This window comes from Vulpes lagopus, chromosome 17 (assembly GCF_018345385.1).
Source record: "Vulpes lagopus strain Blue_001 chromosome 17, ASM1834538v1, whole genome shotgun sequence".
Classification (NCBI taxonomy): Eukaryota; Metazoa; Chordata; class Mammalia; order Carnivora; family Canidae; genus Vulpes; species Vulpes lagopus.
Window position 1 is genome coordinate 9189431 of NC_054840.1, and position 20404 is coordinate 9209834.

A 20404-nucleotide genomic window follows, 5' to 3' on the forward strand; every position below is an offset into this window, starting at 1 on the left:
TTGTAGCCCTCTAAACTTTCTTTCTCCATATGAAGGTTATTTATTTTATTAATTCTTTCCTCAAAATAATTTTACTGGGGAAGAAGAATCCCAGCTATCTAAACAGATACATTTTTAAAAAATATAATCTAATCCTAACCTCTAACCTCAGCCTCTCCAAATTCTTGCGTCAAGAATTGAACGCAATGCTCAGGCATGGTATGATCAGCACAGAGTAAGACAGTACTATCACCTCCCCTATTGTAAGTACTATATTTCTTCTTCTCCTCTAGGATCTTGATGGATTCCTATCTCACATTTACATCTTTCATTTGAATTTATTTCTGTGTATGGTATAAGAAAAGCGGTCCAGTTTAATTCTTCTGCATGTTACTGTCCAGTTTGCCCAACACCATTTGTTGAAGAGACTGTCTTTTTTTTTTCCATTGGGTATTCTTGCTTGCTTTGTCAAAGATTAATTGCCCACAGAGTTGGTGGGTTTATTTCTAGGTTTTCTATTCTGTTCCATTGATTCATGTGTCTATTTTTGTGCAGGTACCATAGTGTCTGGAAAACAATATGGATGTTCTTCACAAAGTTAAAAATAGAAATACCACACAATCCAACAGTTGCACTACTAGGTATTTACCCAGAGGATACAAAAATACTGATTCAAAGGAATACATACACCTTGATGCTTATAGCAGCATTATCAACAATAGCCAAATTATGGAAAAAGCCCAAATGTCCATCAATTAATGAGTAGATAAAGAAGCTATAGTATACATACATCTAGATATATAGATACATACATACATACTTACAATGGAATTTTAGCCATAAAAAGAATGAAATCTTGCAATTTGCAATGACATGGATGGAGCTACAGAGTCCTAGGCTAAGCTACATAAGGCAGTTGGAGAAATGCAAATACTATGTGATTTCACTTACATGTGGAATTTAAGAAACAAAACAAATTAACATAGGAGAGAAAAAAAAAACAATAGACAAACCAAGAAACTCTTAGCTCTTAATTATAGAGAATAAACTGTTGGTTACCAGGGGAGAAATGGAGGCGGGGGGATAAATAGGTGATGGGTATTAAGAAGGGCACTTGTGATGAGCACTAGGTGTTGTATGTGGGTGATGAATCACTCAATTTAACATATGAAGCAAGTATTGTGCTGTATGTTAACCAATTGGAATTTAAATAAAAACTTGAATAAAAAAAGGTTGATATCTTTATTTTAATCAGCACCCATGGGTGCATTAAATCCACTTTATTGAATCCAGTAATATTGAAATATTATTTACTCTGCATTTCTAAACTTTTCCATAAGAATGAAATAAGTCTTTTCCAAATCCTTGTTCAAGTCCACTTACATTGTGCCTACAATTTTCCCCTGATAGAACAGTCAAATTACTCTGTCAAAAAAGTTGTATAACCTTTCCAGAAAACAATTCAGAAGTACATGCCAAAGCTCACAAAAATGCTCTTATTTCAACCATCTCATAAAATTTCCCTTCAGAAATATGTGCCAAGGAAATAATTCAGCTTTTGTACATAAGTCTTTTTTTCTAGATTTTAGATTCTTTTATAATATTTCTATTTTTGTATTCTGTGTTATTTAGAAAGGTAAAACAGCAAGCATAGTAAAAGCAGAATTACAAGTCATGTTGCAGCACATAATGAATTGCTACACAGACTTTTAAATATTGATTTTGAAAATATACATTGACATGGGCAAAATGCTCATAACACAAGTGAAAGGTAAAGATGCAAATGCATAAAGTTTGATCTAATTTCTAATGTATATTTAATATGTATAAATGATGTGTATTATGTACATACCCTAAATAACTAGACTTTCCTATGTTTCATTAGTCTGTAGCTCTAATGAATATATATATATATTCATATACATTTTTTACTGGGTTATCCAACCTCCTGTAAAGCTGTCCTCAAGTATTTCCAAAATACTAAAAGTATTTCCAAAATATATATCTATATATTTCTGAATTCAAGTAATTTAAATATATTTCTGAAATAAACAGTTGACCCTTGAGCAACACAGGTTTGAACTGCTCAGGTCCACTAAGCATGTGGATTTGTTTTCAATAAATACTGCATAGTACTGTAAATATATTTTCTTTTCCTCATGATTTTCTTAATAACATTTTCTTTATTATAAGAATACAGTTTATAATACATTTAACATACAAAAGACGTGTTAATTGACTTTATATCATCAGTAAGGCTTCTGGTTAACAGTGGACTATCAGTAGTTAAGTTTTAGGGGAGTCAAAAGTTATATATGGATTTTCAACTATGCAAAGAGTCAGTACCTTTAACCCCTACATTGTCCAGGGGTCATCTGTATATTCAAGTACTTATACATATTCAGGAAATTCAAGTATTTCTGAAATATATATATATATATATATAGTGTATTATATATAGTGTATTATATATATAGTGTATTTTATATATATAGTGTATTATCTAGCCCCCTGCAAAACTTTCCACAAGTATTTCTGAAAGTTGTATGGAAGTACACAGGAATATGCTACTTTTACCACCATGCTACTACATTCACTATGTTTTCTCTAGGGCTGCCCTACTAAGCATTGCAGACTTCTGCCAGAAACTGCCACCACTACCTTTCATCAGACACTATTCTCAAGTGACTACACAATGCTCAAAATAGAAAAAGAAAGAAAGCTTGCAAGCTTCCAACAGCTCCAATGGATAATAAGTTCTAATTCCCTAAAGTAGTCTAGAGCCTGTTTTCAGATATTATTTTCATGATGGTTTGTTGATTGTCTGGAACCTATAGTTCAAGCTACTGAAAGCCCTAGCAAATCACTAACTCTCAAAAATGCTTTGAACTCTCAGACATTTGTTATAGGGCATGGCAGCAAGATTATGACCTCTATTTTCTTAGGATTTCTGCTTACCACCTATTTGGACACTGACCATCTTACATATTTTATGGCATCATTCAAGGAGCAACACTGAGGATATATCACCAAGATGTTTAATCAAATGCTGGCAAGATACTGCTAATATAATTATATTATCTATTTAAACGTATTCTTCCCATTAATTCACAACACTAATGTTTTCTCCATGAACTACTGGGAGGTAGCAGGAGTCATTAAGATTTCTTAGAGCATCTTTTAAATTTTGGTAGAGCCCCAATAGGCATGATGAATAACATCTTGACTATTTCTGTCTTAGCCAGTAGGATATAAAATATTATTCTGCTGTTGTATAGGTTGTGCACTGCTTGACAAAAGATAGCGTGACATCTAAGGCAGTGCCATTTATATCCTAGTTACTAGATTTGTGTAACATGTTTCATTATAAATATTAATTACAAGTTGAAATTATTATACCTTGTTTTAGGAAGTAGAATGCCTCATGTAAGGGAGTGACTTTGTCTAATTTACAAAAAGACATCGTGTGAACTTCTAGCAGCCCTAGGACTAACCACGATCACTTATAAATTCAACTTTGAAATGCCCTAGCAAATACTTCGATAACTAAGAGAGGGTGTGTTGATATAGAATGATGTCACTAACTGAGAAAGAGGGGAATGAAGAAAAGGATAAGTTATACTTCACAATTGGAAATATGAGACTGGAACTCAGAAAAAAAAATAGGGGTTGAAATTCTAGAGGGGTGAATTTGTGAGAGTAAATGAGACCAATAAAATAGATGATGTACATGTGAACAAAAATACAAAAATATACTTGGAAATAAGGAAATCAATAACCTAGCCCCAAAGAGGCAGAAGGAGGGGAAATGTAGTCAGAAACACAAATAGAAGATGGTCAAAGTATTAGGAGGACAGAAGAAATAAGATCATGGAAACACCAACAAAAAAAACTCTTACAAGGAATAGACAATCCATACTGTCAAGAGGAAAGACAGGTCAAGGAGAATGAGGATTGAAAAGAGTAGATTCTATGGAGGAATTGGTGTGGGAATTAAATTGCAATGACTTGCAGAGAGAATGGAAAGTGAATATCTAATAATAATAAATATAGATTGGATTCTTAAGAAATCTGGTTTTGAATCAAGAGAGACTATTGTTGCAAATGCAAGTTTTCATAGGGAAAAAAGTGCTACAGTAGAAGTCAGCCTCCAGCACTTATTTAGTCCATTAATGAAATGCTGAAAGTGCAGATTTAGAATTAATGCTAGAGGAGAGAGATGCTGTTGCAACTCTTGCAATAAAACAAAACAAAAAATAATATATGTTAATAACCAATTACTTTTTATGTGTCTTGAACGCTGGTTACTTGGGAAGAGAGGTTTTATTTAAGGATTTTGAGTTGGCAGATAGTTTATATAAAAACTCTGATATGAACTTCCAGCAACTTCTAAGGCCTTAAGTTTATTTTTTCATTGTGTTTAATTTCACTTCTCAACAAATGACTGTGCTTTACTTTGATTTATCTCCGTCACTGGCATTAGTCCATAGTTTCCAGCTTTATTTGGAGTTGTTTAGGTATTTATGGGTATGAAAGAGGAAGAGAAAAAAAGATGTGGTAGTGAAAATGTATATAAAGAAGACAGCTCAAGGTTGGTGTAGAGAAAAGTTTCTGTGATTCAAAGACATTTATTTTTTTTAAGTACCTCTATAGCCAAGGTGATCACATCTTGAAACAGTCTATGTTCTAATTTTTACTTAAAAGTAAAATGGCAGAAAAAGTAAATGGTGAAAGAGTAAGTTGCAAAGGGTCAACAGTGAAGGAAGAGTGAGAAGAAAAAGGTCAGCATTCAACTGACCAAGAAGTTAAATTCATTTTTCAGAATAGATGAGTCTCGTAAGCTCTTATCTTGCTGCTGCAATAAAATACTTCAACTGCCCAGTGGGTAAAATGAAAGGTGATAAAGGCTAGTCACCCACATTGTCATGGAGAGAAAAGTCAACCGTCAAGGGGAACTTCTTCTTGGATCTTAATGGTTTCCCAGCCACAGGAAAACCAGACTTATTTAAAGACAAAATTGAGTGTGGTAGTATTTGGAAGACCATAAATATGAGGCATTACAAAGAAAAAGAAAAAAAGAAAAGCTGACCAAAGCAAATTGCTTAATGTCTACAAATACTGTACTATTGTAAGGGTCTCAACCTCAAAGAATTTAATGGGCCTGAAAGTGTTAACACTAATGATTGCTACAAAACATAATAGGAAATATTAAGGTAACAATTAAAAGAATCTTCCTTATTACCCCTACCTCTCTCCTCCCATGATCCCCCCCAAACCCTCTAGGCTCAGATTCCTTCACAGAGGCATTCTACCTAATATTTAAGGAATAGATAAAACTAGTTCTGTACAAACTCTCAGAATATAAGGTAGGAGGAAATACTTAACTCATTTTATAAGGCCAGAATTATCCTAATCTTAAAACCAAACACACAGATGATAAGAATAGAAAATTACACACCAATGAAAATAGATGTAAAAATCTTTAACAAAATATTAGCAAATAAAAATCACCAATATATAAAAAAGATAATATAGTTTGACAGCTGGCATCTATCCCAGGAATGTACAATATTAACAAACCTAAAAAGATCAGGTGATCATCCTAATAGATACAGAAAAAGCATTTTTAAAAATGTAAACCTAGGGGATCCCTGGGTGGCTCAGTGTGTTTAGCGCTGCCTTCAGCCCAGGGCGTGGTCCTGGAGATCCCGGATCGGGTCCCACATCGGGCTCCCTGCATGGAGCCTGCTTCTCCCTCTGCCTGTGTCTCTGCCTCTCTGTGTGTGTGTGTGTGTGTGTGTCTCATGAATAAATAAATAAAATCTTAAAAAAAAAAAAAAGAATCCTCACCAAAGTAAAAAGCAAAGGGAAATTTCTTTATTTAACATAATATTCAATGGTGGAAAATTGTATATATATATACAATTGATTTTTGACAAATATTTGGAGGCAACTCAATAGATAAGGAAAAATCTCCAACAAATGGTGCTGGAACAACTGGATAGCCATATGCAAAAAAAATGAACCTTGATCGCTACCTCACAGCATATACAAAAATGATTGTGAAATATATCATGAACTAAAATATAAGAGCTAAAACTATCAAATTTCTAAAAGAAAACATAAGAAAAAATCCGTGTAGCATTGGTTTAGGCAAAGATTTCCTACTTAAGATTCAAAAAGCACAAACCATAAAAGACAAAAAATCTATAATTTGAACTTCATCAAAAGTTTTAAAAATGTTTGCTTTTTATTTATTTTTTAAATATTTTAAAAATATTTTATTTACTTACTCATGAGAAACACAGAGAGGTGTCTCAAATGTTTGCTTTTTAAAAGACACTGGTGAGGGGATGCCTGAGTGGCTCAGTGGTTGAGCGTCTGCCTTTGGCTCCAGGCATGATCCCAGAGCTCTGGGATCGAGTCTTGCATCTGGCTCCCTGCTAGGAGCCTGCTTCTCCTGTGCCTATGTCTCTGCCTCTCTCTCTGTAGTTCTCATGAACAGATAAATGAAATCTTTAAAAGAAGAAAGAAGAAGAAGACGATGACAACGACAACACTGGTGGGTGGCTGTGTGGCTCAGTCAGTTAGGCATCTGACCCTTGGTTTCAGCTCAGGTCATGATCTCAGGATCATGAGATGGAGCCCTGCTTCGGGCCAGTGCAGAGTCTGTTTAAGATTCTCTCTTTCTCCCTCTGCCCCTCTCCCACTCTCTCTCTCTTAAATAAATAAATAAATAAATAAATAAATAAATAAATAAATAAATAAAATATTTTAAAAATAAAAATAAAAAGACACTTGTACGCTTCTTGTCCAGACAAGATGACATAGACTCATTTCTCACTGCTCCTCAACCATATACACTACAACTATAAACACTGAAATAATACAAGAGGCAACCAAAGGAGAAACCTGGAAGATAGTAAGGGAAACTAGTTTGAGATCATAGTACTGGAGAATGACACAGGGAAAGGACATCTCACCTCTCTTCCTACCCAACAGAAGAAGGTAATCAAGATCTGGTGTTTCCCAACTCCTAACCTAGCAATGGGAGGCAGCCCAGGTAAGCCTATTCCAAACCTGGATTGAAATGAAGTATGGATGAGCCTGGCACCATTGGAGAGGAGGTTAGATCTCAGAGCCTTATTCACAATAATTGGCCAAGGAAGCACTTGTCCTCCCCTCCAGGCCTGAGACTTCCCTCCTACAACTCAGGTAAGTCAGAGTAGCAGGGAGCTTCAGCAAGAAGGATCTGCCACAACAAACTGTCCAAGCCTGGAAGCCTCTTTGCCTTGCAGCCCTGAGATGCTCTCTTCCCACCAGGAGACACCAGCCTGCCCAGCCTGGGGAAACACTTTTACCCCCTCAGCACCAGCAGAGACCAGTGGGAGCCCCAGATAAACAGAAAGAACAAAATAACACCACAGAGTGCCTGAAACTTGAATTGTCATTGGAACCACAGTCCACAAAAGTTAGCCTGTGACCTGGATTCTAAACTAAAGCCTGCTGAAAGAAAAATCTCAAAGGAAATTTAAAAAATATGGAGAGTTGAATGAAAATACAACATATCAAAAATGTAGAATGAGGCTAAAGCAATGCTGAGAGGAAAATTTATTCCACTCAATGTTTACCTTAAAAATAGGAAAAGGTCTCAAGTTAATCATCTGATTTCTTACCTAAACAAACTAGAAAAATGAAAGCAAAATAAAGGCAAAAAGATGGAAATATTAAAGCATGACTAGAAATCAATAGAATCGGTAAAAGGAAATGGGTAGAGAAAACTCAATGAAATAAAGCCTAGTTCTTTTAAAACATTCAATAAAATTGATAAACTTCTAGCAAGTCTGACAAGAATCAAAGGAGAGAATACAAATCACAGTCTCCATCTAAAGAATGAAACAAGCATATCCATGACAGGTCTTAAAGCTATTACAAAGCATAATAAGGGAATACTGCAAGCAACTCCTCTATTCAAATATTCATATATTCATTAAAAGAAATGGACCAATTTTTCTAAACTCACAAACTACCAAAACTTAACCTAGATGAAATAGCTTAATTTATTTTTTAATTATTAAGTTAATGTATTAGTAATTAAAAGACTCTCAAGAAAAAAAAAAAATCTCCAGGCTCAGATACTTTTACTAGAGAATCCTACTAAACATTTAAAGAATTTTTTTTTTTCATTTAAAGAATTAATGCCAATTTTACACAGTTTCTTCCTGAACAGAGAACAGGAAACATTTCCCAGCCTATTTTATGGGGTCAATATTACCCTGATACCAAAACCAGACAAAGAGAGTACAAAAAAAGAAAACTACTATGAACTTCAATGAAAAAGAAATCCTCACCAAAAAAATCAGCAAACCCAAATAGAGCAATGTATGAAAAAGAATCATACACCATGACTAAATGAAATTTATTTCAGATATTCAAGCCTGGTTCAGTATTCAAAGTTCAATAGATGAAATTCATACTAATAGTAAGTATCCTTAGTTACTATCCTTCCTTAATCATCAAATTATAGATAAAGGAGAATTGTCTCAACCTGATTAAAAGCATCTACAAAAAATCTACAGCGAGGGGCACCTTGGTGGCTCAGTCAGTTGAGCTTCGTTCTCTTGATTTCAGCTCAGGTCATGATCTCACCATCATGAGCTCAAGTCCCATGTCGGGCTCCGCACTGGGTGGGAAGTCGGCTTGAGATTCTCTCTCCCTCTCTGAAAATTGCAAAATGCTGATGACAGAAGTCAAAGACCTAAATAAATAATACCCTGTGATCATGAATTGGAAATCTCAATATAGGTATAGTTTCAGTTCTCCTCAAATTGATCTATAGATCTCATGCGATTCCTATTAAGATACTAGCACATTTTTCTGTAGACGTAGACAAGCTTTTCTAAAACTTATAAGGAAAGGCACCCAGGTGCCCTGGAAGGATAACCTTTTCAACAATTAAGCATCCATAGGCAAAAGAAAAAAAAAAAAACTCAAACTGAGCCACATAACTATACAAAAATTAACTCAAAATGGATCATTGATTTAAATGTAAAACATAAAACTATAAAACCTCTAGAAAATAGGGTCAAAATGGATCATTGATTTATTTTATTTTATTTTTTTAATTTTTATTTATTTATGATAGTCACAGAGAGAGAGAGAGGCAGAGACAACATAGGCAGAGGGAGAAGCAGGCTCCATGCACCGGGAGCCCGACGTGGGATTCGATCCCGGGTCGCGCCCTGGGCCAAAGGCAGGCACCAAACTGCTGCGCCACCCAGGGATCCCTGGATCGTTGATTTAAATGTAAAACATAAAACTATAAAACTTCTAGAAAATAGGGATGCCTTGGGTGGCTCAGTCGGTTAAATGTCTGCCTTTGGCTCAAGTCATGATCCCAAAGTTGTGGGATCGAGTCCCACATTGGGCTCCCTGCTCCCGAGGGAGCCTGCTTCTCCCTCTGCCTGCCATTCCCCCTGCTTGTGCTCTCTCTCTCTCTCTCTCTCTCTCTCTGACAAATAAATAAATAAAATCTTTTTAAAAATCTTTTAGAAAATGAAGAGAAAATCTTTGGGCTCTAGCATGAGGCAAAGAGTTCTTAGGCTTGACATCAAGAACATAATCCATAAGAGGAAAAATCCATAAATTAAACCTCAACAAAACTAAAAACTTTTGCTTTCCGAAAGACTGTGTGAAGAGAGAGAAAAGACAAGCTACACCACAGGAAAAACATTTTGCCCATCGCTTATCTCACAAGTGCCTGGTATCTAGAATACATAAAAAAAAACTACAAAACTTAGCAATGAATCAATAACCCAACTAGGAAATGAGCAAATGGCATGAACAGACATTTTATTGAAGAGAACGTACAGGTGACAATTAACACCCGAAAAGGTGTTCAACATCACTAGGTCCCGGGAAAGTGCCAGTTAAAACTCTGATATCACTATGCACCCAGCAGGATGACAGAAATAAAACACAGCGACAAAGCCCCAGGCTGGTGAGAACGTGGGGGGAGCGCATCAGCCCTGCGCTGCTGGCAAGAATGTAAAGTGGCGGTGCCCCCGTCCTGCAGGGCAGCTTGACAGTTTCCTATAAGGCGAAACATGCAGTCACCGAATGACTCAGCAATTACGCTGTTGGCGTTTATCCTAAAGAAATGAAAACTGTATCAACACAAAAATCTGCACACGAATGTTCATATCAGCTTTACTCCTTTTCTTTTTTTAAGATCTCATTTATTTATTCATGAGAGACACAGAGAGAGGCAGAGACTCGGGCAGAGGGAGAAGGAGGTTCCCTGCAGGGAGCCTGATGCAAGACTTGATCCTGGGACCCCAGGGTCACGCCCTGGGCTGAAGGCAGACGCTCAACCCCTGAGCCACCCAGGTGGCCCCATATCAGCCTTACTCCAAATCACCACAAACTGAAAACAACTCAGGTGTCCTTCAATGAGTGACTGGTTCAAGTAACTACGGTACAAGCATATTGTGTAAAAAAACCTCAGCATTTAAAAGAAGCAAAACTATTGATACACAACAATCTTTAGAGAATTATGATGAGTGAAAAAAAAATCTCAAAAGTTTCCCTACTGTATCAGAGAGGGAGACAGAACATGAGAGACTCTAACTCTGGGAAACGAACTAGGGGTGGGGGAAAGGGAGGAGGGTGGGGGGTGGGGGTGACTGGGTGGTGGGCACTGAGGGGGGCACCTGATGGGATGAGCACTGGGTGTTATTCTGTATGTTGACAAACTGAACACCAATAAAAAATAAATTTATTAAAAAAAGAGTTTCCCTACTGTATGGATCTATTTATGTAACGTTTGAAATGACAAACTTTAATGATTGTCTGGGGCCAGGCGGGGTGGGTAAGGGCGAGTGTCCGTGGATATGGTTTTAAAAGAGCCACACCTGGAGTCTCTGCGGTGGCCGCAGTGCTCTGACTGGTGGTGGATACCCAAGCTAGACACATGTAGAGCTGAACATTACAGAGTCAAGCCACACACACACACACACACACACACACACACGGAAATAGGTACAAAAAATAAAAATAAAAGAAAGGAGAAAAGGGTGAGGAGACAGATTTCAAGTTCTAGTTTGGGATAAAGTTTGGAGCAGGGCCATCTCTGCAGGTTAAACAAGAAAGAGAGAGAAAATGCTGCAGAAGGAAAACAGAAAAGCAAGTCACGGAGAGTGAGAGGATATTTATGAAGCACGTATGTGATGAGACGTATCTAAAATAAATCTCAAAGTATGATTTAATAATGGGCAACAATAGACTCCATAATATATATTTTAAAGCTTTCTGTTTAAAACTGCCTGGACTTCGGACCAAAACATCAGAAAACGGCCATGAGAGATGCTAGAGACTGAAATAGTCTTCTGATTGCAATGCACTTACACAAATTCTCTAGCATAACAGATAAGATCTTTTACCACCTGGCCTCAGTTTACCCCGTTGGTCCTACCTGCCTTTGCTGTCCAACACGCGGACCGTGATTTAGCCTCACAGGGATATTTGAACATAAGCAGCCCTTCCGTGCTTCTAGAACATGGGGCAGAAGAAGCCCCAGGGACATCTGGAGACTCTGAGGTCAAAGGGACCGGTGACTCAATTCCTAGGTAAAACCCAGGGAAGCATCAAGACACCGGCACGGACGTGAAGGTTCCATGTGCCTAATCACACAGCGCAGTCGAGAGCCTTCTAGAAGCAGCAGAAGGTCTGGGAAGGCAATGGACTGGCTGAGACAGAGGCAGACGTGGAGAAACCCTGAGAGGGGAACGAGAGCAGATTCAGCGATGACCTGTGGGCCGAGGCCAAAGGGCAGACAGAAACCAGGGCAGGTCAGCACAGAGCCCTGCCCGGGGACACCTGTCACCAGCTAACGGCCAGCCCTCAGGCCTAACCAGGCACGAGTGTAGGGGCGCTCAAGGGGCTGAGATGACTCTTCATCACCGAACAAAGTGGAGGGTTTGTGACCTGGATTCTAAACTGGATTCTGGGTTTTTAAAGATTTTATTTATTTACTCCTGAGAGACACACAGAGGGAGGCAGAGACACAGGCAGAGGCAGAAGCGGGCTCCCTGCAGGGAGCCCATGGGGGACTCGATCCCAGGACCCGGGGGTCACCACCTGAGCCCCAGGCAGATGCTCAACCACTGAGCCCCCCAGGCGTCCCCAGAATGGAGGCTTAATCTAGACATTAATCATGTTACAGGAAAGCAAGCTTAGAATTCTTGGTTATTAGCTGTGTAGACTCAACTACAAATAATTCCTATAACTTAGAGCTTCCTAACGTTCTCAGTGCACAGCAAGTCCTCCATGGGTGTTTACTGTGAGAATGAATAAAAGGCATAATAATGATTTTAAGCCATCCCCCAGTTCTGAAATCCTGGCATTTATTTTGTTTTTTGTTTTTTGTTTTTTGTTTTTCAAAAACCTCCAGGTCCCCACCAGGTGGCGTCCAGCATCTGGAATTCTTCACTTCCCGGGTTGCTCCCGGATTTTTCTCCCCTGTGATCCGTGCTTCCTTGTTCACAGTTGGCAGAGATGTTTCCGACTATTTCACTAGAGCCTTAAACTTGCTCTTCTCATGCAAAACTGCTGGGCTTTCCCCTCCAATCTTTCCCAGCTTGCTTCTGCAACTGCAGAGGGGGAAAAAAAAAAAAAGAAAGAAAGAAAGAAGAAAGAAAGAAAGAAGGAAAGAAAGAAAGAAAGAAGAACTATCTAGTTGCAGCTCACCTAAGCATCAGAGCAGCTGCTGAGAACAGGTCCATGGCACTTTCTCGAACGTGTTCTTCGGACACAGACTTTAGGGCATTGTCCTCCCTTCTGCATACGTCTGTCGGGCCCATCTCAGTTTTGTGCTCTCCGCCCCCATTACTTCGTGAGAAGTAACATTCTATTTTGACTTAAATACGTATTTTAAAGCTTTCTGTTTAAAACTGTTGGCATTCCGGACAAAAACATCAGAAAACGGCTACGAGAGATGCTAGAGCAGCTTAGAAAACCTTCCTTGGGAAACAAAGCTTCTCAAAAAAAAATGACTTAAATTTTTTGAACATTGAAAAATATCCCTCTCTGAGAAATAAAACAAAGACGATCTCAGTTACTTGAAGCTGAGTAAGTCAGGGACTTGAAGATGAGGAGAGGATCCTGGAAAGAGGAGAGCGAGAGACGAGAGCCTGCACAGGTTTCTTTCCTGGCCTCTCCTTGGGAGACACTAAATGGTTGTCCGTGAACCTCGTGGACTGTCACTGTTCCTGGGGCTCCTGGGCTCTTTCTAGGCATCATCCCAGGCAGATCAATCACCCCAGATTCCAGTACCTGCAGGCTGTTCCTGGGTGACTGCCAGTCATCCTTCTAGAATAGCTCTTACTCACCAGCTACAGACAACCGACTGCCCGCCTCCACCTCCCGGGGAACTAAAATTCCCCAAGCCCAGCGCTGGACCCTGCCACTACCTCCACTGCCCCCTTGTCCTTGGTGGACAACGACACCGCCACCCACTCAAGACAGGGACATGGGAATTCATCGCCAATGGGCCTTCTCCCTGCCTCCTACCTAATCGGTCACCTGGCCCTGGCATGGGGATCTACTCTGCAGTTCCCACTCCCATCCTTTCCACTCGAGTCCTAATATCCTCGTCTTGGTTTAAGCCCTGGTCTCTTCTACTCTGAGTAATGCTGCAAGCTCTAAACGCACTTCCCTGCCTCACCACCCTCCACTCCTCACCCACGGCCTCCAGACTGGTCCCAACACAGGTGTGATGGTGCAACCAGCTCCTAGAAGTCCAAACTCCTCCTTCCGGAGTCAGCCCTCACCTCCTGTAACATCACCCACCCCTCCTCCTGACCTGGACCCTGCATTCCAATCTTCTGAACTACTGACGTCCACCAAGGGGCCCCCTTCCTCCATGCCCCACACTTTAATTAGTGCTCAGGCTGCATCCCCTCTCCACGATGTCCTTTATCTCCTCCCTCCTTCATCTAGAAAACTCCTTATCATTCTCCGAGACCCAGATCATCCCCCCAGTTGACCATTCTTTTCTCTGTCCTGTGTTGGTACCTTGTATATAAACCAATCCGAGTGCCATTGTCCTCTCATGCCAACACTATGAGCTCCCTGACAGCTCCTTATTTTTGTGTTTAGTGACGAGCACGGTGCCTGGCCCTACTCAGGGCTCTGAATACCTTGAGCAGTGAATAAATGAAGAGGCAGGATATTAAAGATCAAAATTTACTGACTGCTTAATGAGACAAGCACTTTGCGAAACCTTTGGAAGCCTTATCTCATCGAATTCAACAGTCCAACAGTCCAAGGTTCTGTAATTACTGTTTGGCAGCTGATAAATTTCAGGAAGTTAAGAAATACATGCAAAATCAGTACATGCAAATTAAGGGCTCAATTCCTTGCTTAGTTTGCCTCGCCAGAACTGAATCTCTTCACTCAGACCTATGCTGCTTCTCCAAGAACCCGAATAGAAGGAAATACTATTCTGACACCCAAAACAATTTTTTTTTAAGAGGAAGGTCATGGCTTCTGTAAGCTAACCACTTGAGAGCTTGACCCTGATTCTAGAAAAAAGGCAAGAGTGACTTTTAAGCCTGGCTTGTGAACATTTAGTGAGGGGAGTCTCACTAATACCCTCGGGCATTGCCAGGAAGCAGCATGGTTTCTCTAGAAATAGGCAATTCCCAACCAGCTTCCTTCTGCTCTGGGAGGCAGGATTCCTTTAACCTAAATCTAGGGAAGTAGAGTAGGTGCGTGAGGATGTGTGTGACTCACCCCCATCCTCCCCAGCCCTGCCCCATGGCACAGCAGCCATGCCACTTTGGATGTTGAAGCCAACTTTAGGGGTGTGTACTGTCTAAACTAGATGAAACTAGTGTTTCTCCAAGTACTGGTCTATAGGATTATCTGCATGCTTGATAAAAATTCGTTTCTTGGGGCGTGTCTGGCTGGCTCAGTTGGAGGAGCATGTGACTGTTGATCTCAGGGTCATGAGTTCAAGCCCCATGTTGGGTGCAGACATCGCTTAAATAAATAAAACTTAAAAAAACTAATTTCTTATTTCGGTGCTTAGAGATTCTGAGTCAGTAAGTCCAGGTGCCCAGGAATCTTCTCCCAGAGGAACTGACAAAGGTAGGCGAGAACTACACTTCAGAACGGTGTCTCGAAACCAATCGTGAGAACACAACCCCTTGCTGGGACCCTCAGTTTAAGCCAATCAGAATCTGGTTTTATCCTGGAAATGGTTCCTGGTCTAGGCCTAAGTGCTAGGGTGACTCACTTCCGTGTTTGCTGCAGATTTTCTTGGTGTTGGTGCTGCAAGCCCACATCCCAGGACACTCCTCACTCCCAAGCAACTCGGGATTATTGGTCACTTCAGAGGTGATCTAGGAGGTTGTCCAACTGGAAAAATACTCTTCTACTCACACTTTCTTCCCTTCTCACCCTCCTCTGGGCACAGACAAGGCAGCATGTTGTCCCCCACTGCTGTTGGCAGCCACCTGACAACCGCAAGGGAAGCTGGCCCGGCGACAACACACGGGAGAAGCTAGAACAAACTACAAACAGCAGAACAGAGTCGCAGGCCTGGTGGTACGTGCCCGGGGCCCTCCCTACCTCTGTGCGCTAATAAAGGTCCTTATTGTTTATTCCTGGTTGATTTAGAGTCCACCCTTGCGTGCAAAAACATTCTAACCAGTGCAGTCTGGCAAATCGAGGTGTTCGGAAGCACTATGACAAAGTCGCTTTCAGACAAAATGAAGACGTGGGCTGAGAAACAGGATAGCAGGGCAAATCCGTCACTTTCGAATGTGCCTAAGTTCTTCCGGGTTCTGTTTTACCGGAAGTTATGGGGGAAAACGTATGAAAACCTGAAGGAATATGTCAAATGTTCCATGAAAGCTGGCATAAGGACCTAAAGGTAAAAGATGAAATTTAATACCAATAAATGTAAAGCCCTACATCTAGGCCCAAAACAGTCATTACTTTCACAAGTGCAAGATGGCGGAAACATGGCTTAAGAGCCGCACGTGTGAAAGATTTAAGGATTTTGGTTGACTGTAAACTCAATATAAGCCGACGGTGTGATGTGGTTGCCAAAAATGCTAATGCTGTTGTAGGCTGCCTTACTAGAAGTGTAACAAAGATCTCCCTCAGGCCACACCAGCCATAATAACCTTTTACAAAACAGGATTTTTCTACTTTTATAACCACCTGTGTTCTCCTGTTTAGCCCATGGAAATTCTAGACGACCTCCCCCACCATCTCTTTCTGAGAATCTTTTGGAATCTTATTGTGAGCCTGTCCCTCTACTTTCTTTTAGAAACTATTTCCACCATGGATGAAGCTAGCTGGCTGGCTGCTTTTTCACATTTTCATACTCAAGCTACTAAATAAACACTAAAGAAAATAAATGATAGCACTACAAAGTCACCACTGTTACCTCCAGCTAGACCCCTCCATACTATTCAACAGCCTTTCATTATCCCAAGACAGGGCTCTGTCCTCTTGCTCATTACCTTTCCCTCCTTTTCTCGAGACCCACACCTCCCTTCTCTCTGTGGACCTAAACTCTTTCTTCATGAAAATATAATCTGAATTAACATAGAGCCTTCATCTCTCTCAGGACCCCGGCTACCTGATTTTCTGGACATCCCCATGGGGTTTCCATCCCAAACTGAGAGATATTGAGACCTGTGGAAGCCAACAAAGAATCTCCAACTGGGCATCCTTGGAGGACCTCCATGTTTTTCATGAATCCCTTTGGTTCCAATACCTCTGTCATTGCAGAATAAACAACCAAAGTGCCAGGGTCCTCTAGGTTACAGGCACAGCTCTGTTCCAACCAAACTGTTACCTGGTGCCAGCTAGTGCCTCCCTATCTCAAGAAAAACCAATCCTTCAGCTTTTGCTGGTGGAATCCCTTCAGAGAGGCTGGAAGTTAATGTATCTTCTCTTTTTTACCATCCCACCTTCATTGTCACTGATCCCACACTCACCTTGGGCAACCAAAACCTTCTTCATCATTTCACCAAATGATAGAGCTTTCCCAGAAACTGGCTTATATAACTGATCATGTCACAGGGTCTATTTCTCAAATTTATGCATCATGCCTAGGCATGCCTCCGCCCCTAGCCGCAAACACAACTTAGGCCCAAGGTGAATCTCTTCCACCTGGAAAACTAGGAGCTAATGAATAAGAAGTCAAATTCCTGGCCAAGCACATCTGAGCCTCTCCTCCCTGCTCTTCCAACTCCTCAGGAGGTGTCTCTCCCTGTCTTCACCACTGTTCTGTGCCTGACACCTCCTACCTGTTCAGAGCCCATTTCTCTCCAGAACCTTCATCCTCTTGGGGGATAGGAAGGGATTTTTCTCTTTGTGCATATATATGCATACTCGAGTCTTGCCAATGCCCCTAAGAAATAATAGAACAAGATTTTGTTTTTAAATTTCTTGACCCAGTGGCATAAACTAATAAAAATGTGCCCTGGAGTAGAATCTAATGTAAATCCTCCTCCATAAATAAGCTCATATCTCTCTTTTTCCTTTGAGTATTAAAAGTAGAATTGGCTATGCAACAGCAATCTTTTTTTTTTTTAAGGGTTTGATGTGAGGAGTATAGTAAAGTGAACAGAGATAGAAGCCAACCGCATATTTTCCATCTTCTCCTCATCCTTCTACAGTATTGGAGTGGAATTACAAAAGACAAGAATATAGGGTCTTCCAGCCTAAGTGCTCTCGGACTGCAGCACGGGGTGGGCTCTCAACTGGCCAAGATTGGCCAGCCCTTTCTGTCTGTTCCAGGGGGGCTCAGCATGGACAGAACCTTGTCCTCTTTCATTCCAGCTCCTGGGCCTCCCCAGCAGGCCCCCAATCCACAGCTGCTCTACTGTCAGTTGGTTTTGCCAATGTTGCCATGGTGCGGCCCTCATCAGCTTCCCAATGCCCTCACCTCTTCTCTCCTCAGCCAATTTCACATTCCACCCCCTGGCCTGTTCCTTGGGAATCTCCATCACTGAGGTTCCCCAATGACCACATTGTTGCAAATTCAATTAACATTCTCCAAGCCCTTTCTTACTTGAATTCTCTACAATATCTGTTGCTGGGTTTTATTGGTCTTCTCTTGAACGTTTTCTTCCTTACTTCCCATGAAATCACTGGGTTTAGTCACTCTTTCTGCCCCCAGGCCATTTAGTCTCAGTGTCCCTAGTCGTCATCTCTTATTTCCTCAAGTATTAGTGTTCCCCAAGACTCTGGTCTTTTCCCTTTCCTCTTCTATCTTTGTCCCACTTTTGAGTGTTTCAACCCCCCTCCATGATCTCAATTAGCCCCTACAGATTGCCAACTTCCAAAGCCATACCTTTAGTGCCCATCTCTCTTCTGAGGTCCTAACCAGCCCCATACCCCAAATAAACATTGAATATCCAGTAAGAGACTTCAAACCCAACATGATAAAAATTGAACTCCAAATAACACTCACCCACCCCAACTCTAGGCCTTCTTCCCCTGTGATCTTTATCTCTGTTAATGATACTATGTTCACATACCTGAGGGCATTTGGAACTTCTCCCTTTCCCTTACTGACCCCCAGTGCTTCTATGGGTTAAAACCCTATGCCTTCTCTAAAGGCCCAGTGTCTACTGATCTAGTTCAGGTTTTTATTATTGTCTGGGTGGTGGCAACACCCCCCCCCAAAAGGGTCTCCTTCACCTCAGTCTAGTGTCCCACTCCCTTCCTACTGCCTGTCTATTCCCCTATTTCCAGATAACTGTTTTTTCTAATGATATGATAATCTCATCTCCTTGCTTAAGATTCTTCAGTAGTGCCTTCTCACAGACTTCAAGACAAATGCCAAATTCCTTACCATGAACTATAAGGCCATTATTATCTGCTCCTGCTTTGCTTTCTAGGCTCTTTACCAGTACCCTCCAACTCAGTCCTCAGGCTATAACTACAGGAGTTATAGCCTCAGTCTCATGAGAATATTCTGCAGCAGGAAAGAATATATATATATATATATATATATATATATATATATAGCAGAGAACAAAGCCTTCCTTCCCTTAAAAACCATCAGTTTAATTCCAAACATCATTGTTCATTGTGTGGTCCCTGAAGGCAGTGGAGGGATTTTTGTTCATATTTTTATCTCTAATGTTTAGCATGGTGCCTGGCCTATTGCAATGTTTCATAAATGCCATGGAAGCCAAAACCAAACAAAGGGGGATAGAAATGAGAGAAAATAAAAGGAAATGGTGCAAGAGAAAGAAAGAAAAAAGAAAAAGAAACTGAGAGAAAATAAAAAAAAAAAGGAAAGGAAGAGGGGAGGGAGAACGACAATGGGAGCAGAGGAAAGGAAGGAAGAAAGGAAGGAAGGAAAGAAGGAAGGAAGGAAGGAAGGAAGGAAGGAAGGAAGGAAGGAAGGAAGGAAGGAGGGAAGGGCTGTCTTTAATTGCACTATTTTATACTGTTTCAAACCACATTCTGCTCTTGGCCTGTCTCTGTCTGTCTTACAAAAACATGCGGCACCCAAAACTTACCACATAATTTTTTAATTAAAAAAAAAACTAATAAAAGAATTTTTGTTTGAGAAATAGAATATTTGTCCTAAAGCATCAAAGAATCTTGTTGGAAAGCAAGCATCTAAGCATCTGCAGACAGCTGAGGATTTTTTGAAGAAAAGGAGAAATGTTAGGAATTGAACAGAATTATTAACTTTGTGTCTCATTAATGTTTAATCCTAGGTATATCTTAAGAAAACAGAAGAGAGAATATTAAAGTTCCCCTGTCCTTTAATTGAATATTCTAAGTATCCTAGACTCTCGACTTAGATAAAATCAGGAGCCTGGAGTAATAACTGTCCCAAGATTAAATAACATTAAATCCCTTTCTTCCTGTTTTCTTATCTATGCTGACACCGGGCTCTAACCCTTTCCCTTTGTCTTAAGTGCTATCCCTCTCTCCCAGCAAATATATGAGACCTATCCTGGATAATGTCGCCATGGGGTGAGGCTGGTCATGGGGGAGGGCATTTGTGCTAAGGTAGCTAAGAAAAATCCCCCCACTGCTAAAAACACTGTCATAAGATGCCACAGCTCATACAAAGATCAGAGGGACTGCCCAGGACAAATTCACAAATCCAAGGTGAAAAGCCTTGGAATCAAGATAAAGTGTGCTCTCTCTTCCAATAGCAGTCATATAATTTGGGAGCTCATGAACTGATGTTAAGAGGAAAAATATTACATTTTCAACCTTTAAAGCCTTGGCCAGAAATGCATACTTTTGAGGGATTTGATTTGCTGCATTGCCTATCTCTAGTCAATGAGGAAGAAATGGAGCGATGAAATGTCACGAATGGCTGCGTGTACTGGTGTGGTGGAAGGAGGCTTCCGGTTGCCAGTGACTGAGC

At 40.4% G+C, this 20404-nt stretch overlaps 1 long non-coding RNA gene across 25 annotated transcripts in view; it reads right to left on the reverse strand.

Annotated features, from left to right (window-relative positions):
• The window catches only part of LOC121477286, a 54559-nt gene that overhangs the window by 29231 nt on the left and 4924 nt on the right, over positions 1-20404 (reverse strand). For 12 of the 25 annotated variants that reach the window (XR_005984195.1, XR_005984192.1, XR_005984194.1 and 9 more), the window contains exons 5-6: positions 12727-19283; positions 12439-12629 (exon numbers count right to left, since the gene is read on the reverse strand). This is a non-coding gene — a long non-coding RNA (uncharacterized LOC121477286). Of the gene's footprint in view, positions 1-9814; positions 10131-11452; positions 12630-12726; positions 19284-20404 lie in introns of those variants that run through there. The other 13 variants (XR_005984175.1, XR_005984189.1, XR_005984176.1 and 10 more) reach the window with 7 other exon arrangements.